This window comes from Mustela putorius, unplaced genomic scaffold (assembly GCF_011764305.1).
Source record: "Mustela putorius furo isolate JIRA1106 unplaced genomic scaffold, ASM1176430v1.1 tig00000275_pilon_pilon_pilon, whole genome shotgun sequence".
Taxonomy (NCBI): Eukaryota; Metazoa; Chordata; class Mammalia; order Carnivora; family Mustelidae; genus Mustela; species Mustela putorius.
In genome coordinates this window covers 2,066,319-2,093,740 of record NW_025421341.1, presented here as the reverse complement: position 1 = coordinate 2,093,740, position 27,422 = coordinate 2,066,319, and the positions used below count along the sequence as shown (strand labels likewise).

Genomic DNA, 27,422 nt, shown 5'->3' with positions numbered 1-27,422 from the left:
ATATACCGAAGAAACAAAACAGAGTCTAAAAATAGTAAAGATCTGGGGCACCTGAGCGGCTCAGTTGGTTAAGCAGCTGCCTTCAGTTCAGGTCATGATCCCAGGGTCTTGGAATTGAGTCCCTGCTCAGTGGGGAATCTGCTTGCCCTCTCCCTCTGCCTACTGCTCTGCCTACTTGTACTCTCTCTCTGTCAAATAAATAAAAAACTAAAAATAAATGAATGGATGAATGAATGAATGAGTAAATAAATAGTAAAGATTCTCTTTTCCTTGGTTCCTGGTCAATCTGTTTTACATTTGGAAGAAAAAATAAATAAATAAAACCTGACCCCCTACCTCACATCATATATAAAAGTCAATTCAGACACATTGTAAACCTAAAAAGCAATAAATGTTAAAGCAATAAAGTGTCCAGAACTGTGCCATTCAATATGGTAGCCACTACCCACATATCGCTGCTTAAATTTAAACTAACTACTTTTAAAATACAGCTTCTCAATCACCTCAGCTAAACTGTAAACACTCAATAGACACTTTTAGCTCATGGGGACTTAACAGTATAGATATAGAACATGTCCATCATCACAGAAAATTCTACTGGACAGCACACTTCTAGAATATAGAAATGCATGTGAGTCAATTAATTTTAAAATGTTCTAGAATCGGGGCGCCTGGGTGGCTCGGTGGGTTGGGGCCTCTGCCTTCGGCTCGGGTCATGGTCCCAGGGTCCTGGGATCAAGCCCCGCATCGGGCTCTCTGTTCAGCAGGGAGCCTGCTTCTCTTCCTCTCACTCTCTGCCTACTTGTGATCTCTGTCTGTCAGATGAATGAATAAAATCTTAAAAAAAAAAAATGTTCTAGAATAAACAGGTCAAAGTCATTTTCATGTTGTATTTTATTTAACTCATTATAAAAGCAAAATATTATCATTTCAACATGTAATAAATATAAAAAACATAAAAACTTAGCTTTTTACATTCTTTTTTAATACTATGTCATTGACATCCAGCATGTATTTTACGCTTACAGAACATCCTAATTCTGACTAACCACACTTCAAGTGCTAGATAAAACACACGTGGCTGATAGCTACTATACGGAAAAGTATAGATCCCGAAGACTTGGAAGACTAGCTTCAAGACATTCAAAACCAAACATTAAAAACATTATAAAGGGGAATGAATAAAGAATACTCCAATTAAAATTAAGGAATTTGTGTTCTTCAGAAGATATCATTAAGAAATTAAAAAGACAAAGGGCACCTGGGTGGCTCAGTCAGTTGTGTGTCCAATTCTTGGTTTCAATTCAGACCATGATCTCAGGGTTATGAGATGGAGCCCTGTCTTGGGCTCTGGGCTCAGCAGGGAGTCTGCTTCCCCTCTTCTTCTGCTTCTCCCTACCAATCAATCACACACTGTCTAATTTTTTTTTTTTTTTTAAATAGAAGGGTAAGCCACGGGTCTTTAAAACAAAAAGGGGAGGTGCCTCAGGTAGAGCATGTGACTCTTGATACTGGGGTTGTAGGTTCAAGCCCCATGTTGGGTACAGAGATTACTTAAAAATAAAATCTTAAAAAAAAAAAAGAAGAGCAAGCCACAAACTTAGAAAAGATTACCACAACATTACCAATCAAAAATGTACAAGGAATTTCTAAAAGGGAATATGAAAATTATGAGAAAATTCAATGGAGAAATGTGAAGCAGTCTGACCAGGCACTTCATAAGAAAACAGCCAAATTACTAAGCATACGAAGGGTCTCAACTTCAATAGTTATCAGAAAAATATCCATTAAAATCACAGTTAATAACTACTATATACCCACCAGAATGAAAAAAAATACAAAAGATGTAGGTTAAGAATATGGAGTTAACTCAAATTTGAATGCACTACTGGTGGGACTAACCATACATTGGTATCTTTTGGAAAAATGTCTGACAGGAACTTCCAGAAGTTGAACATAAGCATATCCACTCACAAAGCAATTCTAATCCTGGGTATATGTTCCACAGAAATGCATGCAGACTGACACCAACAGACAAGAACATGAAAATCAGCACAATCAGCATTCATCATAGCTTAAGACTGGAAAAAAGACCAAATGCTCATCAACCGTTGAATGGGCGAACAGAGTAATCTTCTACTGGAATACGACACAGGAATGAAAACGAAATTATAGCTTCACACATCAACACAAATAAATCTCACAGACTGTGGAAAAGATGGCAAACACTGAAGCACACACCAGACACAAAGCATGTAATAAGCCATATATATTTATATAAAGTTAAAAATGGGTAAACTAAACCAAAATAACAATGACTTTTTTAAAAAAGATTTTATTTTTAAGTAAGCTCTACACCCAACACGGGGCTTGAACTCACAACCCCACGATCAAGAGTCACATGCTCTTTCAACTAAGCCAGCCAGGCACCTCCATGATGACTTTTTGAAAGGAAGGTAGAGGGTAATAATTGGAACTGGAAAGTGAAGTAACATTCTCTTTTTCTGAGTAACATTTACACAAATATGCCTACTTTGTGATAATTCATTGTGTTTTACTGTGTACTTTTTTTTTTTTTTGACAGACAGAGATCACAAGTAGGCAGAGAGGCAGGCAGAGGGAGGAGGAAGCAGGCTCCCCTTGGAGCAAAGAGCCCCGCATCGGGCTCAATCCCAGGACCCTGAGATCATGACCCAAGCCAAAGGCAGAGGCTTAACACACTGAGCCACCCAGGCATCCCTTACATTATAGAAAAATGTGCATTTTTCTATACACATACTGTATTTCAATGAAAAAGTTATTTTTTAATTTCTTTAAAAACTTATTTGAGAAAAAGAGAGCGTGTGCATGAGAGAGAGCACAAGCACACACAGGGGGAAGGGGCAGAGGGAGAGGAAGCAGCAGACGCCCTGCCGAGCAAGTAGCCAGACTGACTTGATCCCAGGATGCTGAACCGAATGAGCCACCGAAGCACCTGGTGAAAATGTTAGAAATAAAATTTGGGGGGTGCCTGGGTGGCTCAGTCATTAAGCCTGTGCCTTCGACTCAGGTCATGATCCTCAGGGTCCCGGGATCGAGCCACACATTGGGCGCTCTGCTCTGCAGAAGCCTGCTTCTCCCTCTCCCACTCCCCCTGCTTATGTTCCCTCTCTTGCTATCTCTGTCAAATAAATAAAATCTTTAATATAAAATAAAATAACAAAATAAAGTAAAATTTTCTTCAACTGAAAACCAGTTAGAAAATGTGATTAAAAATTATAAGGCTTCTACAAATAAACAGAAGACCATTAGAAAAAGAAATGTGTAAGATTACTGAAGGACACCTCCATGGGGGAGACAGAAGGTACATGAAGAAGTCCTCCCAAATGTACAAATTTAATTCAGTGTCAATTAAAATCCTAGTAGCTATTTGATTTCGGTAAAATTGCACAAGCTTACCCAAAAATTCTTATGAGGAGCAGGAGCCCAAAGACAGCAAAACAATCTGATAGCTTAGCAGGGTAACAAAGACTTTTTTATTTATAAAGTTACACTCGCTAAAATAATACCGATCTGGCAACAGGAACAGACAAATACACAAGAGGAACAGGAGAGATTTCGGAACGAAAATCCATAATACTGACTGTGAAGCAGCAGCTTCTCCTCCCGCCATACACCAAAGTCACCTCCAAAAGACTAAATGTGAACAGTAAAATTCTTTACAAGTTTTAGAAGAAAATTCAGGAGAGTGTTATGACTTCAGGAAAAAATTTTTCTGGTAAGACACAGAAACCACAAATTTTAAAAGAAATCTTAACTTAAATTCTTTAAGTATTACTCTATAGTAAAGACCACCACAGACAAAGCCTATGACAAGACACAAACCAGAAATCTTTGCAATGAGCACCTGTAAACAATGCATATTAAAGACCAGTACCCAGAATATATAAAACATATTTAATCGATATGGAAGAAACTCCAATACTGCACAGATAGCTACACAGATGATCTCAAGAGGACGGGGGCCCTTGGGTGGCTCAGTCGGTGGGCGCCCAACTCTTGTCTGGCTCAGGGTTTTCAGACTGTGCTCCACTCCCAGTGGGGAGTCTGCTGCTCTCTCTTCCTTCGCCCCTCCCACTGCTCAAGGGCTCTCCCTCTCTCCCTCTCTAAAATAACAAACCAATCTTAGGGGGGAAAAAGAGGACAGCTTGTTGAAAAAATAACATAACTACTAACACAGATAATGGACCAAGACATTAACAAATAAAAATATCTGGCAAATGGGTTAAGCAAAGATATAATGCAGAGAAGTAGAAACTACTAAACACTGCTGATGGGAGTGTGGATTACAGGTGCAATCGTTTTGGGAAGCAATCTGACATCTACTAAGGGTGAACGTGACCCTGCCCTCAGACACAGGAGACAAACTCAAGACTCTTCACTGAAGTACTGTTGTTGTTGTTTTTTTCTTAAATGTTAACTATCTTGTACCAGGATACTTTGACCGTAAATAACAGAACACTAGAAGAATATTTCACATAAAAAAAAAAAAGTTGGAAGAAACGGGTGGTTCAGGGAAACAACATGATCAAAAACCCAAGCTCGTAGATTTGTCCCCTCGCGAGGATCTGTTGTTGCTAAAACCATCCCATCGTTACACAACTATACCCAAAGCTGGAGGATTCATCTTCATTTCTCTTTAATAAAAATAAAAATAATAATAATTATTATTATTAATTTGAGAGTGAGCGAGAAAGAGAAGAGAAGAGAGAGAGGCACCCGGGGGAGGGCCAGAGGGAGGAGAGGGAGATGCAGACTCCCCACTGAGCAGGGAGCCTGATGCGGGGCTCCATCCCAGGACCCTGGGATCACGACCTGAGCCAAAGGCAGACGCTTAGCCAAGCCCCCCAGGCACCCCTCGTCATGCCTCTTTTTACCCAGGGAGAAGAGTCTTTCCCTAAAGTTTCTCCCAGATTTCTCTTTACATATAGTAAGAGCAGAACTGTACTACTCACTCATCACTGGTAAAGGAAGAAACCACCGTGACTGGCTTAGACGAAGATATTCATTCCCCTGGGAATGGAAGGAGGCGATGTCTCCTCCATACGAGAGAGGAAGTGCTCAAAGAACGCGGGGGGCTTCATAGCAAGGAAAAATGAGGAAAGGAAGCAGCGAGGTAAAATCCCTTATTTCTAAGGAATGACAATCATGTAATAATTAGTGCCCATCACAAACCTACATGCCCACCAGTGGAAGAATGGATAAAATAAATGTGGTGTGTCATCAAAAAGTACACTACAGTTACAAATATGCAACTATGAGAGAATATATAACATGCACAGAGCTAAGAAACAATTTAAAAGGCACAAAAATGACCCACGTCCTATCATTTAAACACCATTAAAATAGGCAAAACGTTTTACTTTGGGGACATATATACAGACAGGTAGCAAGAACCTAATGTGGGGACGGTTACGTTCTGGAATGGTTACTTTTCAGGAAGAGGAGGAGAGTCCGATGGCAGAGGATGGTGCGTACACATCTTAGCTGCATCCGCAGTGTTTCATTTCCTAAAAAGAGGGGGGTCCGAAGTACTGTGACGAAACAGTATTTGTTAGAGGAGCATGCTGGAATTCAGGTTAGCTTCTTCTAAGTGCTCTTCTTTAATTTTGAGGAGATATCACACAACCTCTGTCCGTGACTCATCAGAGCACGGCTGCAGGGCCGCAGAAGCAGCACGGGCCCCCCTGGAACCTGTCAGAAATACAAATCCTTGCAGCACCCCCAGACCTAGTAACTCGGGAATTCTGGCCGCAGAGCTTGGCAGTGTTTTATCGAGTCTCTGAGTCAGACAGCTAATGTCTGAGAACTACAATCAACACAGATAAATCAAACACTCCCGTTTATTTAAAATGATACTTTAGCCAACTGAATGTTAGGATTCCCCAAATAAATTAGGCAGAATTATTTTGTGAAAGATGTGGCGTAAGAATTTTGAAAAATCCGAGTGCCTGGGTGGCTCAGTGGGTGAAGCCTCTGTCTTCGGCTCAGGTCATGATCCCAGGGTCCTAGGATCGAGCCCCGTGTCAGGCTCCCGGCTCAGCAGGGGGTCTGCTTCTCCCTCTGACCTAACCCCCTTTCATGCTCTCTCATTCTCTCTCAAGCAAATCAATAAATAAAATCTTACCAAAAAAATTTTTTTGATAAAAACGAATTAGTCAATAATGTTTTCTAATTCCAAAGCTACGTTAAGTTTGAAGTTTTGGTTTTTAAATCCGAACATTTCAGTTTCTTATACAGCCTCATGGATAAAGTTACCACTTAAAATACATTAATTTTACTTGTACACTAATGAGGATGAAGGAGCATGGGTAATTGTGGCGATCACTGCTAAGCAGAAAGAGGACAATTACACTGCCTGCAGTTCACCTTGCAGAAGATGCTAGTGAAAGAGAGTATTTATTTCGGTGCGTGTCGCTCCATTCATTGGATTGTGAATGTCTTGCGGTTTAATCCGTGCACGTTACCACACTGTCAAATGAACAGGTACCAGCGGTGGAAATGAAACATACTTCTATTTTGATCAGGCAACAAAGAATTGACCCCGTGGGTAGCCAAACAAGTTCTATGCCCACAGTGCAGCAAAGCCAATCACCGAGATTCTGAATATGCATCAAGGAAAGGGTTTCTTGGAGAGGCCGAGCAGGAGATGGGAGAGCAGGCCTGAAATCTGCCTGCCCGGAGGAGGAGACAGAGCCACTTCTCAAGGCAAACCAAGAAAGGCCTGGGTGAAAAGCTGCAGCTGCATTTTTTAGTCCTCTTAACCTTTGGTCATCTGTTTCAATCACCACCGTCTTTTGATCATTCCTCCTTCTTGAGGGAAATGGGACCATGACCACTCCAGCTACTCCAGCTACTCCAGCTACTCCTGGCTGAAATGGGAGGAGGTCGGAGTGAGCAGAGCGGAACCTTCTGCATTCATTTAGAAATACTCTTTAGTTCCAACATACCAACTGAAACACAACATTCTCCGTTACCAAGAGGTCTGCACTCTCATTCCCCTAGTGAAGTATTCCTATCTACAAACAAAGTGTAAGCTGGCGACGGTAACAGCACACCTATTAATTCAGGAGGATCACTACTTTCATTCTGCAGAATCCCTGAAAATATCATCAAGAAGCAGGTTAACTGGACGACTGGAATTAACCAGACTCTAAACTGATGGGGTGCACCAGGTCACAAGCGTTACTGCTGGGCTGCTGTGGTCCATACTCTGCACGGAGTCAGAATGACATACTCAACCGTGAGAACAACTGCCAGCCTTGGCCAACACTGCCGAAATCCTAATGGTGGATTATCTTTTCAAGCTTGAGAGGTTGCCAACAATAGAAAAACGCTAAGTATTGACTGATTTCTTTGGACCAGCTCTCCTGAGTAGTTTTAGGCCCATCCAAGGGTCACCGATGCAAGCAGGAGTCTTTTTGATGTTCTCCTTGCTGACAGGGTACGGGGGACCTACGAACTCCTGCAGAACCAGCTTCACCTGAGTGCGGCGGCAGCTCTAACTCCCTTTAGCATCACGGGAGAACGGGTGCTCAACAGCACACAGAAGGTCCCGTCCAACAAGGCTGGATTCGGTCCTCCAGATGCTTCCTCTTTCAGGTCTTTTGTGACCCCAGGTCTTCAGGATTCGAGCAGTGTAAGGGCACATTTGTGGGGCATACGTCAACCTGCTGCAAGCAAACTCACGTAGCGCAGCTAAGTATCTCCCAAAGATTGAACATCCCTGATAGGACCCAATTCCCTGATGCAGGCCTGTCAGGAATTCCGAAGTCGTGAAAAGCATGCAGAACGGGCCTTCCCCAGAGTACTTCCCCAGGGCTGAAACCAGGCTTATCGCTAGGGGCCATTTACCCGAAGCAGGGTAACCAGCAAAGGCTTTCCCCCCAGCTTGAAATTGGCTTCTTCACAAACTTTGGCCAAAGTTTTTCTAAGCATATGATTCACTTTTGTCCATTTTCCCAGCTGACTGGAGGCTGGATGAAGCATGCTCTTTCCACTGAGTTTTACCATCACACCGGACACTGGCTTATGGGACCTTTGCCATAAATACCATTCCGCTGTCACTGAATTGTTAGCAGCAATCCAAACCTGGTTTTGTTTTCTGACAACTTCTGATGCCTTCTCTGAATAACATGGAAAAGCTTCAACTCAACTTGAACAAGGTGTTTATAAATATCAGCAAATGCTAAAATTACCTGTTGTTTGTGGCATCAACCAGCTCGTCTTCTCCAGGTTTGGTGACTCTAAGTGTCATACCTTCTAGAACTGGTGGGAACCCAGTCTCAGGATAGTTTTTAGCACAAATGTCACATCTTTTTACTCTCTTTTGATGGTTCTTTGTAGATTGGGACCCACAATATACTTCTGGACCAACTGGAGAGTCACATCTCACCCATCTGGGGTGCTTTGGTAAATACAACTAATCGTTTTTTCCACAAAATGCCTGGGATAAGAATTATCCTTGTTCGTTGTATGTCCAGCTAGCTCTAGCTAGTGCCAGCAATGTATCCAAAACCTCATTCTGTAGCTCCTTGGTTTACAGTGGAATACTGGGGTTGGTACTGACTTAAGTCTACGTCTGGTACTAAAGCCATTACAGAGGGATTTGAAGTCTTTGTAGGAGCTGCCAACTTGGCGGCCTGACATGCCCACCTGTTCCCTTGGGCTATCAAGCAACCTGATTTCTGATCATCTTGGCAATGAGTAATAACTGACAGGTCACCCCAGCAGCCAGCACTCCGATTCATCCTTGATCCATAAAACTGCTTCTGTGAGGATCACAAGGTCTGGATTTTCCAGGGGCAGATCCAGCAAATGACAACAGCTGGTCATCTCTGAGTGGCCCGTACTGCAACAGGCATGAAGACTATCTAAACACGGGCCATTGTGGCAATTTTCTCCAAAGTTTATCTCAAGATATCTAGCTCCACTTTGCAGAACTTCAGGGAAAAAAGAAGTTTTAATTCTCAATGATTCCAAGTCAAGAGAAAAGGAGAAAATCAGAAACCTTAGTTTGGAGAGTCTTGGCCAGATATTTGAGAAAACCAGAATTCAGAATACAAACCAGTTTTACAGGAAAACAACTAACCCTTAAAGAAGAACATCAGGGCCGCCTGTGTGGCTCAGTCCATTAAGCATCTGCCTTCGGCTCAGGTCATGATCTCAGGGTCCTGGGATTGAGCCTCAGTGTCAGGATCCCTCCTCAGTGGGGAATCTGCTTCTCCCTCTCCCTCTCCCTCTGCCCCTCCCCCAGCTCATGCACCCCACCCCCCCCAAATAAATAAAAATCTTAAAAAAAAAAAAAAAAAAAAAAGACAGTTCACCAGAACTGGAATCTAACATTCACCAGTATGTACCACTGAAACATAAAATCTAAAATCTAAAATCACCCTCGTTTCCACAAAAAATAGTGCCGTTTTTCCCATTAGTTCTGGAAATCCCTTTTTAAATTTTTATTTATTTATTTATTTGACAGAGAGAGATACAGACAAAAGACAGAAAAACAGACAAGTGGAGAGGGAACACAAGCAGTGGTAGTGGGAGAGAGAAAGGCAGGCTTCCTGCTGAGCGGAGACCCAGATGCAGGACTCGATCCAAGGACCCTGGGATCATGACCTGAGCCAAAGGCAGAGGCTCAATGACTGAGCCACCCAGGTGCCCCAGTGCTAAAAATTCTTGGTTTAGTTTTATGAATCTAAAGGTATCAGGTATTTGTCGTTACAATGCAACTGACAAGGAAATTCTGTGATTCCGTGACACACACTTCAATACTTAGAATTATTAAGTGATAACATCATATGAGGATTTGGTAAAACCTTAAGAATTTTATATAATTTCTGGAAAAGCAATTGCATTCACCTATACAATATAACCTAAGAAGGTTTATTATCACTTATCTGACAATGCTCCCCATGTAATTTGATCTATCAAATTAGCCTCATTAGTCAAAAAACTTCACTTACAAGTTGAATTTGTCAGAAGTTGAAGTCTGTCAGAAATATCAGAAGGTTTTAAAGAACATGCTTAAATAGCATTACACATCATTACAAAACTTAGTATTTGATTATCTACTTAGCAATAAGAGATTCTAAAGGCAAATGAAAGGGTTTTTTCTAGGCAGATCAAAGACAACAACCTTTGGTTTTAAAATTTAGACAAATAATCTAAGAAACTTCTTTTTACAAAGAGAAAAACCAAATTCCAATTTTTTAAAAAGATTTTTATTTATTTGACAGAGACAGAATGAGCACAAGGCAGATGCTTAACCGACTAAGCCACCCAGGAGCCCCCCCAAATTCCAATCTTACACTGGGGTACTTCTGATGAAACTCATTCATTCCAACATATATTTTCAAAAAATGTTTTCTAATTTAAAAAAGAAATGCAGTCCCTCCTTTTTCCTATCACCTCCCATGTTGGTATGTACTTAGTAAGAGTGTGTGCGTGTGTGTGTGTGTGTATATGTATCTAAACCTAGTAAGACAAGGACACCAAGGCACTGTATAGACTGGGAGTTCTTGCCGTGGATACGGTGATGTCCCCATCAGAGCCTCCCGCAGGAAGGAAAGCTCTCGACCGCAGGGAACGCCGCCACCCACAGTTCTCTCCTCTCAGAGGCTCGTGGGGTTTGCACAGACTGAAGACAGCGGCCTCGCCCAGAGTGCGCGCTCTTCCCAGCTGGTCACATCCACTGACCGTTCCATATGAGGGTATAAAAGTGCAGTCCTTTTGCCACAGCTCAGGATGGTTCTAAGGGCAACCCAACTTTTGAAACTTAGGGATCAGCCGAGGCTTCTGCTGACACAGCATCACTGCTCGCCTTCTGTCTCGTCTGGCTCTCCGCATTCCCTTCTCTTCTCCGGGTGCTGACTACTCCCCAACCAACATTTTTACAGACTAATCTCCACAATCTTAATCCCAACTGTGAATAAAATTCCTTTCCAAAGATTCCCTTCTCCTAAACCTTCTACAACTCCCCTTTTTACATTCAGATATTCTCCCAGAATTTTCCTTTTTAAATAATGAGTCTCATTTTCCCTGCATACAGAATTGTCTCCACTAGTCTTATTTATTAGAATTCTTTCTGAGGCTTTATTTTTTTTCCCCCTTTCCAACAAATTTTGCAACAAAAATAACATAGAGCCTACCTCACTTCTGGTAAACATAGGCAGAACAAAAAATTCTACATCTAATGCTGACAACTCTAAAGACATGCCTATTTTAATTAAACCAACAACCTCAAATTATCTTCAGTACTGAAGATTTTCCCAGATCACATGGACCTGAAGAACACTTGGTTAGTTTCTATTTTTGGATTTTAGAAAATCCAATTCTTGTGTTTGCCTAAGAACCAACTAACTAGAGTTCTTCTACAAATTAATTTTAGAAAAAAAACTAATTTTAGCAATAGCCTCTGGAGGGATAGAAAATGTATCTCACATTTACAACATACATGGACACACAAATACACAAATAATATACAAACAAAAATCCTCACTGAAGGCCCAGTATCTCCCTTTCATAAAACCCAGGGGTGCCTGGTTGGCTCAGCTGGGAGGGCACGCTACTCTTCATCTCAGGGTTGTGAATTTGATCTCTATTAAGGTGTGGAGATCATTTTTATCATTTTATTATTTTATTATTTATTATTTTATCATTTTTCTCTGAAGTCTAATAAATATTGTGGCCAAGCAGTGTTACAAAAAGAGGTGATTTTTTTTTTCTCCCTTTTCATGGATTCGTAACTAAACACTGCCCAATTTTGGAGAATACAGCCCAAAGGCCTGCATGTGGGAATCATCTTGTCATTTTCCATTTAGAACATGGCCAGTTTTGTCCAAAGATACCAAAAACTGCAGCAACAAACCAACCCAGTGAAGTCCATGGTACCTCTGTGAACACTGGTTCCTCCCTGAAAGTCGTCTTCACCAACTGAACCAAAAGGCTTCTAATCAGCCTTTCCTTAAGAGAAGAAAGCTAAGAGAGCAAGAACCCCTATGTGGAGGTAATCCAATGGGAGAAAGAGATCTGAGAAGCCAGACCAAACGAAAAGGAAGAAACAGCTCACAGGCTGGGCGTGGCACATAGAGCACTGACCAAGACCCGGCCATCCAAGCCAAAAATGGTTTCCTTGTCACAAGAGTTAAGCACCAGAAGTTCATGGTACTCTGTCGAGCTGGGGCTCCAGGGACAGAGCCGCTAGGACAGAGATCCCAGGCAGCACCAGACTCCCATGACTGGCTGGGGGTCAGCAAACCACAGGCAAGGAGCTCCTGGCCGGTCACCGAATTTGTAACTGAGCCCAGGTTTGTAAAGCCCGACACACGGTAGACCCAGGCCCGGAGACATCGGCGGCTCAGCAAGAAGAGAGTTTATTCAAGATGCGAGCCGGAGGGGAGGTGCAGAGAGCGGGCCTCCAATCTGCCTCCTCGGAGGAGAGTCCGGGACATCGAAAGGCCAACGAACAAAACAAGGTGTGCGGCTGTGCCTGCTGGTCTCCTCACCCGCGGGGTTACCATTTTCACATGAAACACAACTGTGGGGGGGTCTGAAGGAGACTCAGATCGTCATGTGTCCTGTTTTAAGTGTACGGTACTCAATCTGCTTATTGCCACAATTCCCAGTATCTTGATTTCTCCACTTATCTACATTCAAGAGAGTATCACAGGAATGCAAATACATGAGTGACATCATAGGTGTAAATTTAAACCTGAGGTAAGTGTTTTTTCTCAGTAAATCATTCATAACTTTGCACTTCAGCTCAGAACGCTACATAAATGCTTGCTTCAGAATCACTGGGATGAAGTATGCATTGGTCCGCGCAGACTAAGCGCTTACTGCAACGAACCCCTCCCCCAAGGACAGCGGCTTAAGAAACAATCAAGTTTATTTCTCTCTGAAAAATAGTCCAAGATGGGGCGCCTGGGTGGCTCGGCTGGTTAAGCCACTGCCTTTGGCTCAGGTCATGATCCCGGGGTACCTGGATCGAGCCCCACAGCAGGCTCCCTGCTCTGCAGGAAGCCTGCTTCTCCCTCTCCCGCTCCCCTGCTTGTGTTCCCTCTCTTGCTGTCTCTCTCTTATCCAATAAGTAAAATCTTAAAAAAAAGAAAAAAAAAAGGAAAGAAAGAACAAGCAAACTATTCAGTGAGGACAGTGGTTATAAATTGCCACGGGAGGTGGTGGGGAGGAAGCAGGGGCATCTGGGCAGCTGTCAGTGTGTTATTTCTTCGGTGCTGTTACAGGGGTATGTTCACTTCATGAAAATTTGACAAGCTTTATACTTAACATTTGGATACTTTCCTGGAGGTGTGTTTTATTTCAGACAAAACAATCTTTTTCAAGGATTCTATTTATTGACTGATCAATTTAGAGGGCCTGAGTAAGGGGAGAGGCAGAGGGAGGAAAGAGAGAATCTCAAGAAGCCTGCACGCTGAGCTCGGAGACAAATGCGGGTCACGTGACCCTGAGATCATCTGACCTGGATTCAATAGTCAGACCATTAACAGACTGAGCCACACAAGTGTATTTCAGGGACAGCTCAGTGGCTCAGTCAGTCAGAGGTCTGCCTTCAGCAGGGGTCTTGAGTCCAGGGTCCTGGGATCAAGCCCTGCGTCCGCCTCCTTGCTCAGCAGAGAGCCTGCTTCTCCCTCTACCGGCCGCTCCCCTTTTTCATGCGCTCTCTGTGTCAAATAAATCCTAAAAAAAAGAATATTTATTTTGGGGGAGCCTGGCTTGCTCAGTTGGTGGAGCATGCAATTTCTGATCTCGGGGTTTTGAGTTCAAGCCCCATGCTGGGTGCAGAGATTACTCAAAAAGTAAAATCTTAAAAAATATATATATATTTTTTTCAACTATCTCATATATATATATATATATATATATATATATATATATATATATATTTCAACTTTCAGTTAGTAAAATCAGCAATACATAGCTTCTATTAACAAACCTGTATTTGCCCATCTCCAAAACCAAACTTATTTTTTAACTTTTTGTTTTAAATAACTTCAGATATGGGCACCTGGTGGTTCAATCAGTTGGTGTCCAACTCTTGGTTCTAGCTGAAGTCACAATCTCCAGGTCGTGAGCTCGAGCCCCAAGGCAGGCCCGGATTGGAAGTGTAGCGCCTGTCTGAGACCCCTCTCGCCTCTCCCCTGCCCTTCCCCACACTCACTGCCACTCACACACACTCTCTCTCTGTAAAAAATAAAAATTCTTTAAATGTAAAAAATAATTTAAAATACAAGTTGTAAATACAGTTCAGTTTCTATACACTCTTTGCCCAATTTTCTTAATAACGGCTTATATAATACAGTACATTTTCAAAACTGAGAAACTGATACTCCTGTAACTACAGACCTAATTTCATTAGTTTTCTTATGCACTTAAAAATACTGTAATAGAAAACCACTTCTTAACCAGGAAGAAAAAAGGTATTATTGGTAACCAAAGGATCTTGCTTAACAAACTATATGACTAAACATATCTGTGTACATTTCTATTACAAATAGAAGCAATTAGAGTTGATAATCTCCATACCAAGGTCTTTTAAAAGGCTTGTAAACATCTTTAATTATAGGCTTTCTATGGTAATATTTTCTGCATAAAGTATGAAATTCCAATTTTTGAATTTTTAAATAAAATTAAGACACCTATATCAAGAACAAACTGAAATATACACTAATTGCTAACAATACAAATTTTTCTATGTTTTGTCTAAAGATAATTATCTTCATTTCATATAGACATAATACAGTTAACAGAAGGCTTAAGATAAAAAGATATTTAAGTATACTAGCTAAATACTCCTATAAAAACAGAAATCTAAGACCCAGCGGATGTATATGATATGATTAATGTGATATTTTAAGTGTGTGGCAAACCTCTAACTTGAATATCTAGGACTCTCTCTATGACACCAGCATATTTATATATGATAAAACCATAACACTGTGAGGTAATTACTAATAAGTCATCTAAAGTATACTACCAAAATTTTTAAAGAGAAAACATACTGTCTCCGATTACTTACGGTTAATATTTAAAAGTCAGTAAGATTAGCAACAGATCAGTTAACAAAATCATTGCTTGACATAAAATAACTAATACACGCTAAATAATTCTATTTCCAACAATAGGTTGCTATTACTGTAGAGGCCTGTAGTATATATCCTGTGTATAATCTATTTAACATTTGACTTAAAAAAAATATTTACTCGAGAGTATTTTTTTTAATTAAATTAATAGAGAGAGAGAGAGAGAGAGAGAAAGAGCACGCACAAGCAGGGGGAACTACAGGCAGAGAGAGAAGCAGGCTCCCTGCTAGGCAAGGAACCCCACCCAGGGCTCAATCCCAGCGTGACCTGAGCTGAAGGCCACCACTTAATAGACTGAACTACCCAGAAGCCCCAAGAGGGTGTTTTTTAAAGGAAGTTTATATCTCACTTCACTCTCTCATACATACACAAACACACACACACACACACACACAAATAATCATAGGAAACATACTATAAATTGCTTAGCAAGGTTTTAAACTAAGCATTTCAAAGCATTTCAATGCTCCAGGAATGGTTATTTTGAAGGTCACTGAATGACAGCAAAATCAAAAGAAAAAAATAATGAAAACACCCAACCTGGATTATATAGATATATCATACTTTAAATAAACTTTACGTGAAAAATCCATTTAATAAATGTACACAGTATCCCAATTTCATAAAGGATTTCATTTTTAAAAAGATTTCATTATAGGACTTCTTTAAATAATAGTAGAAATTAGTTTTACATACATCCTGAATCACTGACATTTATACCACTAAATGACTTCATTAATGACTTTACACCCATACCGGTAGCCAGATACCAATTTGGTTTCCCTGTTATTCAACAGCAAGCACTACACACAACGAGAGACTGCTCGCACACTGAAGAAACACCACTCGAGAAGTCAAAGACCTCAGAGATCTGGCTCTGCCACTCACTCGCTACGAGTCGCTGGGCAAATCACTTAACCTCTTTAGGTCTTATTACCACTTGTAAAGAGGGGATTATTAATACCTTTCACAGTAAATTATTAATACTATTTCACAGTAAATTAAGACAACCAAGTAAAATAACAAGTATTTTTTTTTTTAAGTGGTAAAAACTTTCAACATTTTTCTGTTTAACTTAACAATACTAAATGCTATTTGAGTGCAAGTTACTAATGGTAATATAACCAGGATCTATTTTAAATCTCATTTCTGACACACGTGGTGAATATAGTACTTTGTACACAGTCAAAGTGTACAAGGGTAATTTTCTGATCCTTGGGATCAGAAACCTTTGTCTCTAATTCATCCCAGCATTGTCAGGGTTTCCAATCCGCAAACCAGGGGGAAGAGCGCTCACCTTTCTCCACCAACAGAACTACTGTATATAAAGCTGTTCTGTAAAACAAGCATATTACCCTAAGGTATTAAATGTGGCACTAAGTATCTTTCACTTAACTTCCAAAAAGTGTATCTATCTGGGGGGTGGAGGGGAGGGGGCTCTGTTTTGATTCCTTCGAAAAAGTGCTATTGAGAAGATTCAAGAACACATTTAGCGTGTGTCCAAGGCCAATTCTAGATTACAAAACACCCAGTGCACCAGTATTTGAGAAGTAGGAAAGAATCATCACAACATACCAGTTTCACGGATATTACGAAACTTTTCAAGCATAAAAAAAAAACTTTTCAAGGCATAAAATTATTTTTAGTAATGAGTTCTCAGCAGGAACAGCTAGCTACATCCTGGTACAGCTTCAAGTTCTGCTTCTTCATTCTCCCACTTGACCAGAGACCTCATCTACGAACACCAGCGTAGCTCTTCCCAAAAAAAACCACCACTGTTCAGTCTCTTAATATTTCCACTGAGATTCATCCACATAAGAAGTTGGATGCGCGCTGTAAGGGAACTTGGGTGTATGTAATCCAGGGAAGCTCCTGTTTCACTAACTTGAACGTTCGAGAGAATAAAAACAGCTGAGCCTAGATTCAAGGAACCAAATCAAGTATCAACATATCAAACCCATCTTTACTGTATGTTAAACTTTCATGTACAAACCTACATTTTTCTCCTTGTGTGTCAAAACCACCACGTCAAGTCTGCTCTTCAAGTTCTTGTTACAGGGAGCCTGGAATCACACTGCTTAACGCCCCTATGATAGTCCCGTGTCTGTTCTGTTACTTATGAATACAAGAACATCTGATCTGTCATTAGTGATGAAATGGCTTTTATCCGTCACAAAATACTGTGACAGCCTTTTGAAACTACTAAAATGTTTATAACTTTAGGTTACCCTAGACTTCAACCTCTTTCAGTCCGAAGGCTTACAAACCTATGAAACATGCAAAGAGGACTTCAGAGTGTTCACTTTAGGACCTGACTTAGGACACGTGCCTAACTGACTCACTGCTATGGGCAGTTGCCTTTATTCTAAGAATAGTTACTGCCACTCTCAAATTTTCATCAGTCCACTCACCGTGGCTTTTCCCTTTGGGTCACTTTTCATAGCTGCCAGTTAAAATGATCCCTTCCATGAGTACACGGAAAAAAAAAAAAAAAAAATCACAGAATGTCCAGGGCAATCTTTATAAAACATTTTTAACATTTTTACAGCATTTATAATATTTTTTTGATGATGGTGACAACACAAGCTATATCCTCTTTACCATGGAAGCTTTCTGTGTGATCCATTGTAAGTGTCTCCATAGTTATTTATAGTTATTTTAGTTCTTAGTTGTTGAACAAAGTGAAGATTCAGCTCTTGTCATTTAACAAAATCTTACAAAAATCTAATTCCTAAGTCGAAGCTTCGACTTAGCAAACAGCAATTTCATTATCAATTATCAATCATCTTTATTATCAAGTTTAACAATGTCCAACATGTAAGAAAACTACGAATTCTTCTGTAAACATAGTCTTCTTAGGGCACATTCCCTTTCTTACAGAGCTCCATTCAGATACAGACATGAGACAGATTCCATGATAAGCACATGGAAAAGAAATTAAGTATTAATGCCAGATAAAACAAAGTTCTACAGGAAAGAAAAAGTAAGTTTATTATAATAGCTATATAACATTTATAGTCATAAAAATATAACACTACTGTCCTAAACCAAAATTACAGGGTAACTGTACTGAAAAAAGCAGGGGTACAGATAACGGAAGAAGGTCCTGAAAGAAGAGTCATAAATCTTCATCTGTCATTGAACAGATAATGACTTAAACTGAAAATCAGCAAGCATTAATGAACACACGGGAGACACGGCAGTGAATAACGAATAATCGACTAATGAAACAAAAGGAGCTCCCGGTCTCTCTACGCAGAACATGAAAGAAGACCGCAAGGACTGATTTTTTTTTCCTTTTCCCTAAAAACTTCACCGAACTCTTTATTTTCATGTACAACAATGACTAAAAAAAACACACACACAAAAAACTAAAAATAGGCTTAAACAAATCATGCTCCAATTACTCAGTAGGGGAAAAGGAAAAAAAAATAAGTGCCAGTGATTATAAATCTTAAGCTTTTGTTAAAATCACATTTTGTCACACGTGAAAGAAAATGAATTACTTACAGTTTCAAGATTTTCACAAGCATTAGTAGAGTTTTAATCACAATATGCAATCACTTTAATTTCAATTTGTGCTATTATTTTTGGTTACTTGCTTGGAAAATTTCAAGATGCAGGGAAGACTGCAAAACACGTTAGCACTTTTCAGGTCTTGTTACATACTTCCAAATTGGTTTCTAGGGAAATTAAGCTTGGTTATACTGCCACCAGCAGTATGATCATAGCATTCTCGCTAGTACTTTGTACTATTTATTTTGAAGTAGAAGCTTTTGCCCTTTCTTTACTTCATCATTATTCCTGGTGTCTCAATATTCTTACTAACATAGATGAGCTTTTGCATAACATGACTTGGTCATATTTTCTGCAGAAAACATCTTCAGTTCTGTGCTTTCTTTTTCTTTTGGTTACAGAAGTATCTTCCCTTTCATGTATGTAGTACAGGTTTTCATATGCATGCAATGAAACCTATGAATTTTTTTTTGCAATTTTTTAAAAGATATTTATTTGACAGAGGGAGACAGAGCGAGTTGAGGGAACACAAGCAAGGGGAGTGTGAGAGGAGGAAGCAGCTTCCCGAAGAGCAGGGAGCCTGATGGGAGGCAGGCTCAATCCCCAGGACTCTGGGATCATGACCTGAGCCAAAAGCAGACGCTTAATAGCTGAACCACCCAGGTTCTCCTTTTGCAATTTCTTCTATGGTTTCTAAATTTAAGAAGTTTTTTCCTCCTGACATTATTTTCTTCCAAAAATAACAAAGAACAGGGGCACCTGGGTGGCTCAGTGGGTTAAAATAACAAAAAACCTTATTAAAATTAACATGACCCCTAAATTCACTTATTTTTAAACAAATAATACATCCTTATCCGTTTAACTAAAAAAGTTTATATTTTATCTTCAATAAATTTTTAGGTACTTGTAATTTAGGCAAAAATCTTCATAGGAAAAGCTGCAAACTGTAAATTATGTATTACCTAATATTTACAGTGAATTTAAAGAGTACTTTTTCCCTAAAATCTCTTTCAGTGATTTTAATATATGTGATTTCCTTATTTTTTTAATCAGTACAATATTTTCTTGAAAATGAACTTCCTATTTACACTGGCTTTGTACATCAAATTTATTCACCCTACTTGAAAAAACTAGAGTATTCCAATTTAAAACAAAATCTTAAAAAGTTTTGTTTTTAATGTGTTCCAAACATTAACAAATTATGAAGTCAGTTAAGTTCTACACTAAAAAAGTTCCACTGGAATGGAAAGCATGATCTCATTGCTTTATAATATATATTATATAGAATATATATAATACCTAACTTTTCTATATTTTATTGCAGAATGCAATTTTATAACTGTATAAATTTATACAATTATTAATTATATAATTTACATACAATTGCATGTAAATTATACAATGTATAATTATACATTATACATATATATACTTGTGCATTATAAACTGTACAACTATAAATTTGTATAATTTATAATTATAATAAACATTACAGTTATGTTTTTCTAATATATTGTTTTACTGATGTTTTCTTACGTGATAACTAATCATATTATTCTATGTGTCTTAATAAGGCATATAAAATCAGTTCCACAGCCTCCTTCATCTAGAGGTTATGTTCCCCTATAACAAAACACAAAGTATATTTCTTCTCATATAATCAACATAGAGTAATAATTCATCTTCAGCAGAGTACTGAGAAGTATTAGACCAAAACATTTGTTCACGGGCCTGTAAACATGCAATCTTCAGTTACTTTATGAGAGGCGTGAGGAGAGAAGAAAAAGGAAGGGACCAGGAACAGGGAGAAGGCATAGAAGTAAGTATGAAGTATTTTCTGCTCTGAAGGAGGTACAAGGGAGACACTATCACCTTCTCAATGAACTGGGAGAGACGCTACGAAAGTAGAACAATTGACAGAATTAGGTGGAAACCGAAGGTCGAAGGCCAAGGGCTTCATATTCCATCTCCAAGCATAAAAAAGATACCATCCCTCCTATGGAGGGAAAAAGGAAAGGGGTAGAAACAAAAAGCATCCATACTATTTAGGTTAAAAACAAAAACAAAAACAAAAACTCCTGAGAACTCATACTATTACCCACAAATTTTCTATTTGAGTATTTTTCTACTGGTTTTTAACTCCTATAGATTCTAGGAAATGTTAACTATTTTAAATAACAGCCAACACATGAAATAACCATAAAACATTAAGAACTGGATCCAGGGACCGGCAGACTTAAAAAGCCACTTATTATTCTAGGTTTTGCGGGCACTGCAGACTCTAAGTCAACTATACAGTTCTGCCATATGTCACAAAAGCAGCCATATATGATATGTAAGTGGATGAGGAAGCTGTTTTCCAATATTTAATTTACAAAAAGCAGGCTGATTTGGTGGATGGGCCATACATAGCTTGCTGACCCTTAGTACTCTACACATTTTTTTTATAAAATTCTTTTATAAAAAAATATTTTTTTATAAATTCAGCAGACAACTTTAAGGGAAACCACTATTTTCAAACTCAAAACTCACAAAATACATAAAGTAAGTTCAGAAAAAAGCTTACAGATATGAGGGCATGGAAATGGTTTCTCTTTTTTTAAGGCATTAAAATAACAGAGCAGGAATGCACACCTTAGTCATTTGGTTACTACGACTGAAGAACATTTAGATTTCCTAATTAGATGAAAGTAAGTCGAAAAACTGAAGTGATCAATGACTGACAAGTCTCTAGATAATCATTACAGGATTAAAAATAACTTTCATACTTCATAGTAATTCTTATTTCTGACCCTATGACATAATCTTACTATATTAGTAAGAAAAAGATACTTACTACAACATTCTGATTCACTTTTCTAATCCCCAAAAACCTCTTTTCTGAATGGAATGGATGGTCCCCAAAAGTAGGGTACATATGAAGTGTAAACATGGCTGTTAGAAATGTTACTTCAAGAGCAAATGTTACCTCATGTCTCCCTCAATTTCAGCAGTAAAGTATCTACCATATAATGAGTAATTATAAAATGTAATTACAAAATTAGGTAATTATAAAATCATCTACCACTCTTACTTAAAACAACTTAAATACTACTTGAAAAAGGTTTTAGATTTTATCCTTATACTTTCAACCTGTAACCACTGCCACCAACCACTGCCCCATTCTTATAATATCTTTTAATATGAAGCATTAAAAATCTATTAAATATCCAATCCCTGTATCTAGCAATCAAAATCCTTACATTCTGATAACAGAAAAATAAAATTTGACACTATTATATGTCATGTCATAGATCAATTACTGTGTTGTTTTAACATATCTGAACACTGTGTAGTCTCTTAAAACAGTTGGAAATAACTTCAATAATGCTGTTATTTAAACTTCACAATTTCAGTAGTAAAATCACCTTCATACCTACTAGAAACATTTTTTAATATTCTGATTGTAGCTTATTTTATTGAAAATACACTTGCTTATTTTGGAAAAAAAACTTAACAGTCATTGTATGACCAACTCACAGAATTAGAAACAGAAATTAACAAAAAAGAAAAAAGTAGTTCAGCATATTGGTAACTGGTCTAATTTGAAACCTTATTTATATGACTACAGGAAATCTTGTGGTTATTGCAGTCCTTGAAGACTCTGTATTCTTCAGACATCCTTCGACGTCACAGATCGAAATAAATTTGAATTTTAAAAAATCATGTAATTTTAACATTCTCAAATTTTATTTTCAGTATAGTCGAGGCGATACAAAGCTAAATGCGACTAAGACAGAAAGCAAATCTCTGCATCGCTATAATACCATAAGCTTAGACTAAGTGACTAAAATTGCTGTTATTCATATACAAAATTAACCTCAAAAACACACCTTTCACACACACCTTTCCTGTTTTGGAAAATCCCACATGTACTCTTGCAAGGAAACCTGGCATTTTACTATCCTACCTCCACCCAAAACTCACTCCATACCTGAAAAACTAGGGGCTAAAAGCAATCAAAATCAACCAATTCAAAATGACTACGTCCATCGTATTAGTGACACTAACCCCAAAGCAGTCTAGATATCCTCTAGCACTAAGGAATGGAATTCTAATTTAAATAGATCTTGTTTTAGGAAAAGAGGAAGGTGAAGGAGAAGCTATCACTAGGGGGCAGCATCGAGCTGTTGGGACAGCCGGGGCATTCTAACATGTAAACTTTAAATCATGGTGAGTGTATTTTTAATGAAAATTGCATTATAATGAAACACAAGTTTATAGGGTTATAAAAATGTTGTAAAGGAAAAAAAAATAGCTTTGTTTTGATTGGCTACACTTCTTTCCCTTTTCTACTATGTAATTTTTCTTGCATCCTGAGTATCAGTGCATTAGTAATGTTTAAGATTGACTGATTTAGAGGGAACACGAGGGGAGGGGAAACGGAGAATGTCAAGCAGAATCTGTGTTAAGCTTAGGGCCCTATGTGGGGCTCTCTCTCATCACCCAAGATCTGAGACAAAACCAGAGTCAGACACAACAGACAAGCCACTCAGGCACCCCAATAATGTCCTTTTGATAAAAGCAAAACCCAGGACATGTCCATTGAAGTAAGCACTTTAGAGACAAGGACTGTTTTTTTTTTTTTTTAAGATTTATTTATTTATTTGACAGAGAGACAGCGAGAGAGGGAGCACAAGCAGGGGGAGTGGGAGAGGGAGAAGCAGGCTCCCCACGAACAGGGAGCCCAATCCCAGGACCCTGGGATCATGACCTGAGCTGAAAGGCAGAGGCTTTAACCCACTGAGCCACCCAGGCACCCCCAAGAACTGGTATTTTTATCCCAAGTATTCCCTTGGGTTAATGCTAAATTTTTCGGTTACAGTCAATTAACATTTTAAACTTGATCTAAAAGGTTCACAAGCAAGCTTTGCCCATTCATAGAATAACACCATGAGCACTGTGTGACCGGAAGTTGTGGAGTATGTCACACCTCAAGGGTTTAGGACAGGGAAAACCTGATGTACTAGGGAATTTTAAGTTAGAAAATACGCAAAGCAGAAGAGAATTCTATAATTATATTTAAGTAACAGAACAATAACAAAAGGATAACGATCTCTGGCAAAGGCCCAGTAGAAACCATTTAACCTCAATCAAGTTATCAGAGCTCAAGACAGAAGGTTGTCTTCCAACCACTGAGGAAAAATTGAAACACCTCTATGTCAAAAAGAAGGTAAAACTAAGTTTTTCTGCAGCCCTTTGTTTCATTATGTCATTTATAAAGATCACAGTAAACCCATGGCATAGGTTTTTTAGCACAAGTTCACAGATAAAAGATTAAGATAAACCTGCTCACCGAACTAGTTAATAAAACGGTGTGCTAAGTCTCACTCGAAAGTCCTAAATTCTTTCCAGTACTGGGCAATAACTTGAGGATAGAGAGGTTGGAGATTACTGAGTAACAAAGTAAATTCTCTTTAATTATGAAGTAAATCTAAATTCCCTTGCTGTAATACCTGTATCCTACGTTCTCCATAAAGTAGTAAAAAACTAAAATGAAAACCCACCCCTAGAGTAGTACTTGCATACCATACTCGAGGCCTCCTAAAAGTACTTCAAACGTCGCCTGCTTAAAAAAAGGGGGGTCTGTTGGCCTTTAAGTTGCAGAATATTAACTGGCAACGGGAAAACACAGCTTATCCCACAAGGTAGTATGGTATCAACTGGTAACGAGGGTCTTCCCTGACCACTTCTTTTAAAGCAGCATCATTAGTCATTCTTCCACAGGGATTCTTCACCACGAGTCTGTGTATAAAATTTAGACTGGGGAATTTAGATTAAAAAAATACATTCTCATCTTCATCTCTGGGAATTATTTTTTCAGTTATGAATGTAGACCACACCACAGGAATATGAAGTACCAGCTACTTTCATCAGAAGAAATCCTACAAATCACATCCTTTGAAGATCATTCGGTCCTCATTAGTTTGAAATTCGGCACTGGACCTGAAACTACTCTTGATATTTAATGCTCTAATAAAGCATGGATTCCTTCATCTTATTTAGTATTCGGATTATTTCAGTGTAATTGGTTAGTTGCAATCCTACATATACTCCACATTTAAAAATCAGTATCACCCAGGTTTCAAACAAACAAACCAAAAAAAAAGAATCCCTCCAGCACATGATTTTCTTCGTTACCACTGGTCACGGATACCCCACCCCACCCCACCCCCCGACAATTCGGCGAGTTCAGGGTCCGGGCTGTCTGGTTGAACAAGTGATTGGACTCATACAGGCACTCAAATGTGCAGAACAGGAAGTCCTTAAAAAAAAGTGTACAGAAGTCTTGACTTCAGGTTTTCCGCCGATTACAATGAACTATTCTCGATTTCCATCCTTTCCAGAGCAGAACTTGTTCCTAATTACGTAACGGGTCACATGCCCGCTCTCCCCGTCGGGAACGACTTTCAGGAGAAATCGGGAGCACCGAGCAGTGCACCCATGGAAAAAAAGCAAAAGCAAAACCAGGATAACCTACTGTGGAATAAACCATGCGCTTTCATGTTCCGCTCCCTACGCGAACGGGGACCCCCGCGAGCGACCCTCGCCGGACGCCGCTCCCGCTCCCCGCCCGCCCCCAGGACGGCCCGACCGGCGGCTCCCACGTGCACCGCCTCACACGAGCCTCGGGAGATGCTCTCGGCGCCCGCGCGCTCACAGCCCCCTGTCGCGGGGGCACTCGAGGACCCCGCGGGGGAGGCGAGCTGGGCCGACCCGGGGGCGCGGAGGGCCGCGGCGGCTCCCCCGCTCCCTCCCCAGCCGGGACCCCCGCGGCCCCCGGGAACAAAGGCCGGGCCGCCGCGCCCCCGTCCGGGCCCACCCGGCCTCCCGCACCCCCTCGGCCCGCAGCCCCACCCTCCGCCCTCCGCGGGGGGACCCCAGCCCGCCCAAGCGGGGGCTCCCCCGCGTCCCGCCTCGGCTCTCCGGGCGGCGGAGCGTCCACGAGGCCTCCGGGCCGCCCGCGACGGGAGCACCGGCGCCCCCGTCCGTTAGCCTCCCGCTGCCGACCAGCGGCTCCGAGGCGCCATCCCGGGGGCCCCTCGCCCGACCCCGCCAGAGACCGGCGTGAAGCACCGGCGGGCGAAGTCGGGGCGCTCGTCGCCGCCGCCGCCGCCAAGCCCCGCCGAGGCCTGGCCGCGGATGCCCCCACCCTCCGGCCGCAGGGTCCCCGCCTCCTCCGCCGACGCCACCCCGGCCCCCAGGCCGCCCGCGCGCAGCCCCCCAACCGCCGCCGCCCGCCCAGCGGTCACTCCCCCGCGGCCCGCGCGGGTCCGCAGCCTCGACAGGAGGCCGGGCGGAGCGCGGGGCCCCGCACGCGGAAGGCCGGCCGCCCCGCCGCCCAGCCGCGGCGGCCCAGGGCGCACACGAGCGGCCGCGGCGCCCCACGCGCAGCCCACCGCGCGCTCCGCTCCGGCTCGCCGCCGCCGCCGCCGCGGACTGCAGCGCCCGGATCCCCGAGGGACCCGGCCCGGACTCCCCGGTTCTCGCCTCCCGGTCTACCCCCCCGCCGTCCCGGGACTCGCAGGCTCCGCGGCGCACGGGGCCGGTTCTGGGGGAGGGAATGTAAACAAATCGGGGTTTTATAGTTACCTCACACTCGAGTGCCGTGTGCATCTCCTCTCCGCTCGGTACCAAACCCCGGCTGCACCAAATCGTGTATTCACCAAAGCCGGCTGCGCTAAGTGCGTCGCGGAGGCCCGCGCGTCAGGCACCGCGCTACGCTGCCGGCGTAGAAGGCCCACTCAGGTCCCTGCGCAGCCGCACCCCGTCCGCCTATGGGTGCTACGCTCTGGGCGTACACGCACCACCCAGCCATTCACTCCGGGTAACGCAACTTGCGGAGGGGAAGTGCGCCGCTCTCGGCTTGCACACGGACGGACCGAGCCGGGGAAATTCGAGTCTACGTAAACTGCGGAACTCCGTGGCTCCGCGGTAGTTTTGTTCCAAGAAAGGACGCTGCGGGGGAGTTGGGCGGCTTCTGACGCATGCGTGGAGCGCCCTTCGCCGCTCGCCCCGGCTCGGGGTTTTGCATGTCGGTTGCGGCAGCCCGGGGAGGCGGAGGCGGGACGGGGGCCGGGGCGCGAACGCTGCAGAAACCGAGATGCTTATCTGTGCAGACGTTGACCATCTACACAACTTCGCCCCATCCCTTTATTAAAATATCGTCTCGGTCTCTTCGGGCAAAAAGGAACTCGCATTTAGGGCTCAGTCCAAGGTCTCCGGCAGAGCTCTCTGCCCACCCCACAGTTCATCCCCAAGCGCGCTCCCGTGGGCCTCCCCGGTCCGAAAGGAAAAGTTGAGTTCCGAGAGCGGTCGCTCGTTTATGATCAGTCCTGAGACGCTGGCGACTTGCCAAGGGCCTCCACCGCCTCCGACTACCCAATTCACCGATGATTTCCTAACACCCAACGGCAAAAACTCGTGGTCCAGCCCAGCGAGTGCGTGGGCTCCTGCCTACCTCGTGCTCATTCCTGCTCCCATTCCTTTGCTCACACCATCCCTGCCGTCTGAATGGTCTCCTCCCCCTTTCTTAAGCAATTCATAACCCGTACTTTCTTAAAAGGTGGCTCCGGACACCCTCCCTTTGCCGCAATACTCTGCTTCCCGCAGTTCTTTATCTTCCCGGCGAGGCTTCTCCGTGTTCGGCCTGGCGTGCCTGTTTGTACATCCAGCCGGAATCCAACACCGTGAGTTCTGGGGGTGCCTTACTGATGTCTAGCAGAG

The 27,422-nt window shown here is 41.7% G+C and overlaps 1 protein-coding gene across 3 annotated transcripts in view; it reads right to left on the bottom strand.

Annotated features, from left to right (window-relative positions):
• SLC39A10 (solute carrier family 39 member 10) overlaps window positions 1-27,422 on the bottom strand; it is a 136,217-nt gene that overhangs the window by 39,636 nt on the left and 69,159 nt on the right. The window contains exon 1 of one of the 3 annotated variants that reach the window (XR_006606324.1): window positions 26,289-26,645. The exons of 1 other annotated variant lie outside the window; for it this stretch is intronic. The gene's annotated coding sequence lies outside the window, so the exon portion shown is untranslated. Of the gene's footprint in view, window positions 1-26,288; window positions 26,646-27,422 lie in introns of those variants that run through there. One more of the 3 variants, XM_004772148.3, reaches the window with a different exon arrangement.